The sequence below is a fragment of the Strongylocentrotus purpuratus genome, unplaced genomic scaffold (assembly GCF_000002235.5).
Source record: "Strongylocentrotus purpuratus isolate Spur 01 unplaced genomic scaffold, Spur_5.0 spur5_scaffold_20, whole genome shotgun sequence".
NCBI classification, from domain to species: domain Eukaryota; kingdom Metazoa; phylum Echinodermata; class Echinoidea; order Camarodonta; family Strongylocentrotidae; genus Strongylocentrotus; species Strongylocentrotus purpuratus.
In genome coordinates, this window is record NW_022145606.1 from 49,061,742 (window position 1) to 49,071,741 (window position 10,000).

Genomic DNA, 10,000 nt, shown 5'->3' on the forward strand with positions numbered 1-10,000 from the left:
GCTCGAGATCTTGTTACTATGGAAGCATGGAGCATGGACTCTGATTCCGACGAATCGAGCAGTGACGAAGACTCTAGTGATAAAAGTGTTCCCTGAGAGTAGACTGATAGAATAAGAATGAATAAAAATTAATGAAAGAGCTAGAGATGACAGCAAGAAAGAGAGTAGACTGATAGAATAAGAATGAATAAAAAAAATGAAAGAAGGAGATAGAGATGACAGCAAGAAAGAGAGTAGACAGTGATAGAATAAGAATGAATAAAAATAATGAAAGAAAGAGATAGAGATGACAGCAAGAAAGAGAGTAGACTGATAGAATAAGAATGAATAAAAATTAATGAAAGAGCTAGAGATGACAGCAAGAAAGAGAGTAGACAGTGATAGAATAAGAATGAATAAAACTAATGAAAGAAAGATGTATCCTGTCTTGCCGTCATCTTTATATCTTTCTTTTATTATCTTTATTCATTCTTATGCTATCAGTGTTTACTCTCTTTCTTTCCGTCATCTCTATCTTATTATTATTATCATTTTCCTATCTATATGTACCCTATGTCTTGCCGTCATCTGTATATCTTTTTCTTATTATCTTTATTCATTATTATGCTATGAGTGTAATACTCTCTTTCTTGCCGTCATCTCTATCTCATTATTATTATCATTTTCCTATCTATATGTACCCTATGTCTTGCCGTCATCTCTATATCTTTCTCTTATTATCTTTATTCATTCTTATGCTATCAGTGTTTACTCTCTTTCTTTCCGTCATCTCTATCTTAGTATTATTATCATTTTCCTATCTATAATTATGTACCCTATGTCTTGCCGTCATCTCTATATCTTTCTCTTATTATCTTTATTCATTCTTATGCTATCAGTGTTTACTCTCTTTCTTGCCGTCATCTCTATCTTATTATTATTATCATTTTCCTATCTATATGTACCCTATGTCTTGCCGTCATCTGTATATCTTTCTCTTATTATCTTTATTCATTCTTATGCTATCAGTGTTTACTCTCTTTCTTGCCGTCATCTCTATCTTATTATTATTATTATTTTCCTATCAATATGTATCCTATGTCTTGCCGTCATCTCTATATATTTCTCTTATTATCTTTATTCATTCTTGTGCTATCAGTGTTTACTCTCTTTCTTTCCGTCATCTCTATCTTTTTATTATTATCATTTTCCTATCTATATGTACCCTATGTCTTGCCGTCATCTCTATATCTTTCTCTTATTATCTTTATTCATTCTTATGCTATCAGTGTTTACTCTCTTTCTTTCCGTCATCTCTATCTTATTATTATTATCATTTTCCTATCTATATGTACCCTATGTCTTGCCGTCATCTCTATATCTTTCTCTTATTATCTTTATTCATTCTTATGCTATCAGTGTTTACTCTCTTTCTTTCCGTCATCTCTATCTCATTATTATTGTTATTTTCGTATCAATATGTATCCTGTCTTGCCGTCATCTTTATCTCTTTCTCTTATAATCTTTATTCACAGTAAAGTCCTTTCATTTCATATCACTATTTCTCTCTCATAATGTCTCTCACGTCCGTTCTCCATATTTTATTCATTGCATACTCCACTCGTCAATCATTTCTGATAATAAGCTCTCTCACAATAAAGTAAATGGAAAACAATGCAATATAGTTTATATTTTAAGATTGATTCATTCTTTCTTTGTATATCTATGGCTGTGATAAATGTACTTGAAATCAATTTTATTGAGGGGTAAAGAAGGTGAGAGAACAGATGCGGTGAACATTCATAATGAGACATTTCAATAAGATGCTGATTATGTCATGTATATCACATATAATATATTATGCCTATACCATTTTTACATGCTCATACCAGTGGGCAAAATCAATAACATTCTCTTATTTCCTATTGACTTAAAATTAAAAAAGGTTTAAAAGTATGGCAATAACAATAACCTTGCCAAACTTGCATGTCCTTGCATAATTAAAGATAAACTTTAGTACTGGTAATGCGATTGCATTGTGAAAGAAAAGGTGTGAAAGGATCAGAAACAGTTGATCATGTAGCATGTAAGTATTGGTGTGCACTGCAAGATTCTGGAGTCATCAAAATCATAATAAATTTGACCGAGTCTTGGTAAAGTAACAAACACTCACATAGAAAGCTATATATTGGTGTCGGGGATGGTACTACCTTGGTTTCCTTGTCTTTCTATGCTCATTACTCAGCCAGTATACATTTTCTTCCAAAATTGTTTGGCACATGTCATTTATTTGTAATCTTGAACATTCAGTGTAAGTTTCGTTTGATTCTGTGAGAATTTTTTTTTTTTTTTACCAGTACTGGAGTTTATCTTTAAGTGTGAGTGCGTATTTAGGGTGCTTTTTCACAAAGTGATTTACGCGGATATACAATTTTAATCTCATTGAGACATCCCCCCCCCCCCCGGCCCCTCTCACAGTTGGAAGGTCGGCTGAGTAGTGAGTACAGAGCCACAGGTCACACAGATTTTTTTTCCAGAGACAGAGGAAAACATCAATCATGCCTGTGTACAAAAACAAAGCGTATAGGCCTACATCTAGATCACAGTTGTGAACAAAAAATTATATTACTAGGTCTACTACTAGAAATATTCATGAAAGGTGGGATATAATCTATAACTAAGTGTATCTATGCCAGATGGCTGGTAGAAAATACCTGCCAATGTTTATGCAAATCTTAGCCGCTCGAAAACAACAACAAACACAGTATCAGGAGAAAACCAAGAAGGAAACAACATATATAAGTCGTAATAGAAAAGAAAGACTAATTGAAAGAAAAAGTAAAAGTGTGTCATTGAGTCATCTTATTTCTTTACGCAATTCGCACAAGAAAGGGAATGTATTGCCTCCCTGTGCACCCATCCTTTCCAACCCCTTTCCCCATGCTATATTTATCGCAATTGATCATTAATCATCATACAAAAGCAGGTATGAAATGATATGCAACGTCTTCTTTCTTTCAAAATTTCATGAAATAATCCCTCAATGTTTGGTTTACACGCTTCGAATGCTCACTACTGCCCCCTAAACAAAAATCAATTTCTGTAGTATATATTATTCATGTTCATACGTCTACTTCATCCTCCTCTATCTCTTCCTCCTCTTTAACTCTCTTACCCCCATTTCTCTCCCTCCCTGGACTCCATTTTCCCCGTCTTCTGTCACTCATCCCCTCTGTGCAATATAGTGTTAAACTTAATGCTCACTACCCGCCCAACCCTCTCCCCACCCCCAATTATTCGGCCGGTCGGCTGAGTCGCTGCTTAATATTTACCCACAAATTGGGCCCCTCCCTTGCTGCCTTATGGATCAGCCACTGCCCCACCCCGCGCCCCCTAGAATCCCGCGGATTTCCGCGGACCCAACTAGTAATGATAACAAGTCAACGCAAAGCGTAGCATCCCCTTGCAGGGTACAAATGGCAGAACAGGTTACTTTCATTAGACTAAACTATGTTATTACAAGGCAAGGAAGTTAACCCCATTTTCACATATATAATTAGGTGTTTTTGCTTATTTGATGAGCTATGATTAAAGAAAGAAACTTCTCAATTTCATGCAAGGAACACAAATAATAAATCATACTAAAAATCGTACCATCGAAACAACACCGAAAACAAGGATAATATTTGATGAAATATTTGATAGAATGTTGAAGTTCAAATCCAGACAGAGGAAACAAAGTGAAGTACGTGTACAAACGTAATAGGAACACATGGGAGAGAAGAAATATAAATTATGTCATTTAGCAACGTTTCGATATTCTGTTGAGCATTTGATGTGTAGGAAATGGGATAACAATCATCAACAACAATAAAGACAGATACCCGGGACAAAGACAAAAGAGTATGATACGAAAAATCAAAATATAAAACAGTTTGAAAAACTTACGAAGCAGAAGGGGATTATTTTACAAGAAAAGAGAAATTACACTTAGAAAACGTTAACAAAGAAAATGGGCCAAAAATGGAAAGAAAATTTAGAAATTGAATATTAAAAACAGTATACAAAACAATATTAGCATCATAGCGGTCATTATACAGATGAAAATAAGAAATAGTGAAAGTGTACAGTGAACATAACGTGGAGCGATACTTACATGAGCAAGCTTCACTAGAATGCGGTTGCCTGGTAAACATAGTTGACCTTGGAGATGAGTATTCAGTCTACCGCCCTCTCTAGTTCCACACATCTGTAACCTATGTTCAGAAAACAGAGTGATGGAGGTAAGGTGTGTTGGATGTTAGGGTAAAGAGAAAGAAGCAGAGAGAGTAAGAGAGAGCGCGCGATAAAGAGGGGGAGGGCATGTATATTTATATATATATATATATATATATATATATATATATATATATATATAGATAAAGAGAGGAATACATATAGTAGAGAGACAAACAAAGAACAGAGAAATTAAGAAAGAGAAAAGGACAGAGAATGCGATAACATAATACTCTTATTATTGCCATATTGGGATTTATATATTTTATATCTTTTTTTGTCTCTGCCCCATGAACGATTTAATTGTGTAGGCCTCATTTAAATTGTTTAGCGACAACAAAATACAAGCTCCGGGAGGTGGAAAGGGAAGAGGAAAGTTCGGGGGGGGGGGTGTTTCATGAATCCTTGAAAATTGATATGAAAAATAATCAACTCAATTTTAAGGGCCTTAACATTTCCGATTTTAGGCCCCGTTTCATAATGAAAAACACAACAAAAACAAAAACAAAAGATTTAAGCTGTAAAATCCATTTTAAGATACATGGTATCATTTTAGTTTAATCCCAGAGACGGTTCCTTTCAGTATTAAACAACAAACCAAACGAGTATTTTTGCTTTTCCGCTTTAATTTTCCGTTAATCGATTCGAAAGGAGCCTTTGCCTAACCTGGTCAAATATCAATTTTTGTCAGTGTTTATAATTATCATGTTTTTTGTTAAATGGAACAAAATAATCCATGATATGATAGGTAATATGTATTTAAACTTTGTTCAATTTCTTTTGCATTTTTAACCTATAATTTGTACAGGACCTCTCAGGAAAACACGTTTAATACTGAGAGAGTAACCGTGTTTAGGAATATATATATGTATATATATATTATTCCGATAGGTTCAGCCGTGATTTGCTTGAAAGGCGTAAATGACGGCCAACCTTAATTTGGGCATGTATCGGAAAATAGAGAATTCTGTACAAAAGTAATGGCCAATTTAGGGCAACTAAATACCATATTTGTTTATAAATTTGTGCCCTTATTCAGTTGATATACCCTCTCTCTCTCTCTCTCTATCTCTCTCTTTCTCATTAACACACAACTACACTCCCATCACAACTCCCCCCCCCCCAAAAAAAAAAAAAATAATAAATAAATAAAAAAAAAAAATATATATATATATATATATATATATATAAAAAGGAATAAAGGAATAAAGGAATAAAGTATTTATGCAGAAAAATGATAAACACTGGCTTCTTAAATCATTGCTAGGTTATTTGAATACTCCCCATTAAAAAAACACAACATCATTGAATCACATCATTTCACAATTACTACCATGCGTTAGCGTACAATCTCATCCATTCATTTTTTGCCCCAACCCCTTTTTCTTTTAAGATGACAAACCGTACATTATTCAAATACAAAATAGAATTTACACAGATTTGTCAAGCTTTAAAGTGTAATCGTTATTGTTTTGCTTTAATGCACGAAAATTTACTTTATGATGACCAAAGGGCAAATTAATTCAAGAGATACAATAACAACATTTTAAATGACACAAATAAAAGTACTGCTATTAAAGCGACAGCCAGTTGTTAAAACTATTGCAGCTAACATATGCCATATGAATTGGTGGAGATTAAAAGAGTAATATTTGTGGTAAGGATTGGTCTTACTTGGTAACCTAAGGGTTATACACATTGTCATGTATTAAAGATCATGCAGTTGGTGAAGATGTATTTGTTATTGATACAACATTTTGTCTAAATGAAGTTAATTATCATTTTTTTCTATCAGCTTTAAACATTTTCTATAAATAATGGACAACATAAATCTGAGTTGATATATCACTTCCTGCCGGACAAATCTATTTTAACTGCAATAACAATATTCATTTTTTTTGTAATTGTTATTAGGCAATTGATAAAAATATACGATCAACTGGTAATTATCGACACATGGTCATGCCAACAGAACCTATAGGAAGAGTTCCAAATAAATAAGCCCTCAAATTGGTCCACTGCTGCTCAGATGAATTTGCTTCTTTGAAATTTCCAATTTGATATGTTAATATTTATCACCATGAACGGATTTATCTATGTAATTTAAGTTCAAGATTCAAGATTCAAGATAATTTATTGTCTGATTTAAAAAAAATACAAAAATTCGTCCTCCACTGGCGAGTGACGTACATATACAAACAACATAAACAATATATAAATACATTCGAGGATACAAAGGAAATACAACAATAATAATAATAACAATAATAGTAATAGCAATAATAGCATTAACAAAACTGACATGTAAACTTGAAGACTGGCATTTAAAAATGAATCTCGATAATGCACAGAATGCATTGAATAAATTAATTTAAGTGCTCTGAAACATTTACCCCTTCTCTCCCAGAAAAGGGGTATGAGGAGAGAGAGAGAGTAAAGAACAAATCTGAGAGAGAGAGAGGGCGAGAGAGAGGGAGGAGTCGAATGGAGTAGAACAGAAAGGAAATGTGAGGGAGAAAGAGAAGAGGGGAGAAAAGAGAAGGTGACAGAAAACGAGGAGCTCTGGGAGGGAAGAGATGAGGTAGAGGTAAGAGTACAGGATATCAAGAACAGTGACTGCCCGTGGTAAAGAAGACACATGAGTCGTCAACATTCGAAATTTGAAATTCAGAGCTGCAAGCTAGATATAGACCCTGTGCAGTAGAAAGTTAGAATACAAAAAGTGTCTATTAAGGAACCTAGCCTTAGCCATTTCACATTTACATATACATATACATATGTGTCATGAGACAGCGGCCATAACATACTAAACACATGTTAAAGAGGGCGTGCACAAAGTCTGGTACAAAGAGATACAGTGTAGAAGAGAGGGGAGAAATAAGAAAAAGTGGTAGAAAAGGGAGAGATGCACACCTAAAACAAAGCTTCAAGTGAAACGAGGGAAGAGGGAGGGAGAAAGAACATAGCAGCTGACATTCATGCACGCACTCAAGATACGTTGTTTCTCCATTAAAAGATTAAAAGATTACTGTTTCGCATTATTATGGACGGAGTGAAAGGCATTTAAACACTATCATATATATATATATATAAATTCAGGAACAATAACCTCCATGACATAATCATAGTTTTTTAGATCAGCAACAACACTTAGCAATATATTTCTAGAAAGTGCAGGCTCAAATTGCTCAGCTAACTTAATATGAATTATGAATTTAGCTTCATCTTTCAACTGTAATTGTTATCTTTTTTCTTCCGCAAGATTCTACAATTCTGTTTAAAAGAATATAATTTTTGGAAGTATCATTGCTCTGGACTGGTTGCATTCTCATTTAATAACGATTTCCAGCAAAACAGATTTTTAAATTAAAACATCTAAAGATATTCAAAATGCTCCAGTCACTCTCTCTCTCTCTCTCTCCTCTTCTCTTCTCTGTCTGGTGCTGTTACTAAATTGACCTTGTGAAGAGTTGCTAAAGTGTAAACAAGATAATTATAGGTTTATTTGAGGAGGATTGAGAAAGTAAGAAAGTTTTTAGAGTTCATTAAAAACATTACTTGATGAAATCTTTCCAATATTGATGGCAAATTTAAGTAAACAGACTGAAGCACTTTTAATATCTTCTTCTGAGTTAATCTAAAAATCTGTTTCACTGGAAGTCGTAGTTAAATGAGAAAGCGACCAGTCCACGATCTGTTTAGCATTGTGGTCCCTCTTGCTTAGAGCTGGAAAAGGGAGCTTGTATCTGTACGCTGGCTGCTGTTCCATATGAAGCATAATGTTGCAGGGGATTCAGGCTCTGCAGTCTAGAATTTGGAATTGAAAGTTATATAATAACACAATTAATAAATACTAGAGGACTTTTTCAATCTATCTACAACTTTGTTTATATTTCTGGTCATGTCAATTTCCTTGATTGGAATACAAATAAAGTAGAAGGGTAATGAATATTCTTGACAAATATCGATACGAAATCAGTTTTAGTAAGAAAAGATAACAATTAATTTAGGTTTAGGTTTTGGAAAGAAGAAAAAAAAATCCATAATCATTTGTGAATGTTTTATACAATAAATTGGGTAAGATCGAAATTAGACCTCTAACAAGGACTATGAGAACTGTACTTACTTAAACAAAAAACAAATTATTGATTGATGTAGGGGCATGGCAATGATGACAGGCACAAAACATACTAATAAGATCAATTATGTGAACTGATACCGCTTACCTTTTCAACTTGAAGAAATGGACAAGACCTTAGGTATGAAATTCCAGCTGCCATAAGACGTGGAAGCTATTTTTTTATTACACACATTTTGGACTCCTCTTGATTTTGATTTTGATCCCAAATAAAATCTTGATCTTAAATGTGTTGATCTTGAACATGAGCTTTCATTAATTTTGTAATCTGACTCTACAACAGTCTAATCTTAATCTTGGATACACTGAACTTGAACCAAACCCTATTGTATGGAGATTTGATAAAAAATTACCCTCTGGTGAATAAAAGGGAAAGAGACCTTTCCTGGTATATAACAAACAGGTTGAAGCTTACATCATACATATGATTATTAGAGTTTGTTCAATCACATCTCTATACTTCAATTGCTGCCCTATGCTAAGTACAATTTTGATCAAAATCTGACTGATCTAGTAGTTAATCTATGTTTTTGACCTGTCATGGTTGGTTTCCTCTTAAATTAAGAATACAGAATTTTCAGTTTGTCATTGTAAAATCCAATATCCGGTATCTTAACCCTTTATCATAAATGAATATCAAGAATATAAACTCAGTAATTCATATCTATGTAGGTCTAGAAGAAGAAGAAAAAAAACCTCACCCTTATTTTAATGTCGGTGTTCAAACTTTGCTAAGAAAATCACATCAAAAGGCCACTTAGCACGGTAGGATCTGCAGTACACTTGAACTGGATTACATTATGCAGTCCAAGACGTTGAAGACACGGTGAGAGAGAAGTCTTATTCTTAGACTAGAGGTCTATTTCTTGGATATGACTCAGATGTCCAGGTCCACTCCATCTCTGACTCTGAAAGAAAAACAAAATAGGAGAGCTTGATACATGAGTCCACTAATACTAGACCTACATAACATTCTGCATCTAGTCTTAAATCTAACTTTTTACTGTTAGACGTAGACTAGATCTAACTCCTGTTAATTTAGATGTCACAAAAATACAAGTAGTCAACTACATCTATGACTCAGGGACTAACTCTAACTCCTAACTTATCTAAGTTAGTCCTGCACAAAGGGTGCAGTGTGAAGACTAGGTCTAGACTACATCTACCCTAGACCTGGTATCATGTAGACTAAATGATACATCAAGATCTTGATCAAGATCTAACCTGGTCTTCGGTCTGACACTGTAGAGTCGTATTTTCTTGCATAAAATGTTGAAGTTAAAGCAATGATCTCGTTGATTGTTATTATTAACACAAAACAATGGCTACCGCACTGCCTACCGGCAAAAAAACAAAGTAGTCTAGCCTGGATCTAGAATCTAGGCCTAGATTCGGAATCTAGATCTAAGCCTAAATCTAAATTTTAAGCACTAAACTTATCGACGAAACCATACAACACGATGATTCCAAAAGCCGTGGTAGACTTGTTTTGTTATCAAATGCAAAAATAAACTATATTTCTTACATGTCCTATTAAACCAAATATTCAACATCGTTTACAAGTAGGCTATGCTACAGTTAAACATGCATGAATGTAGGCTATATGAA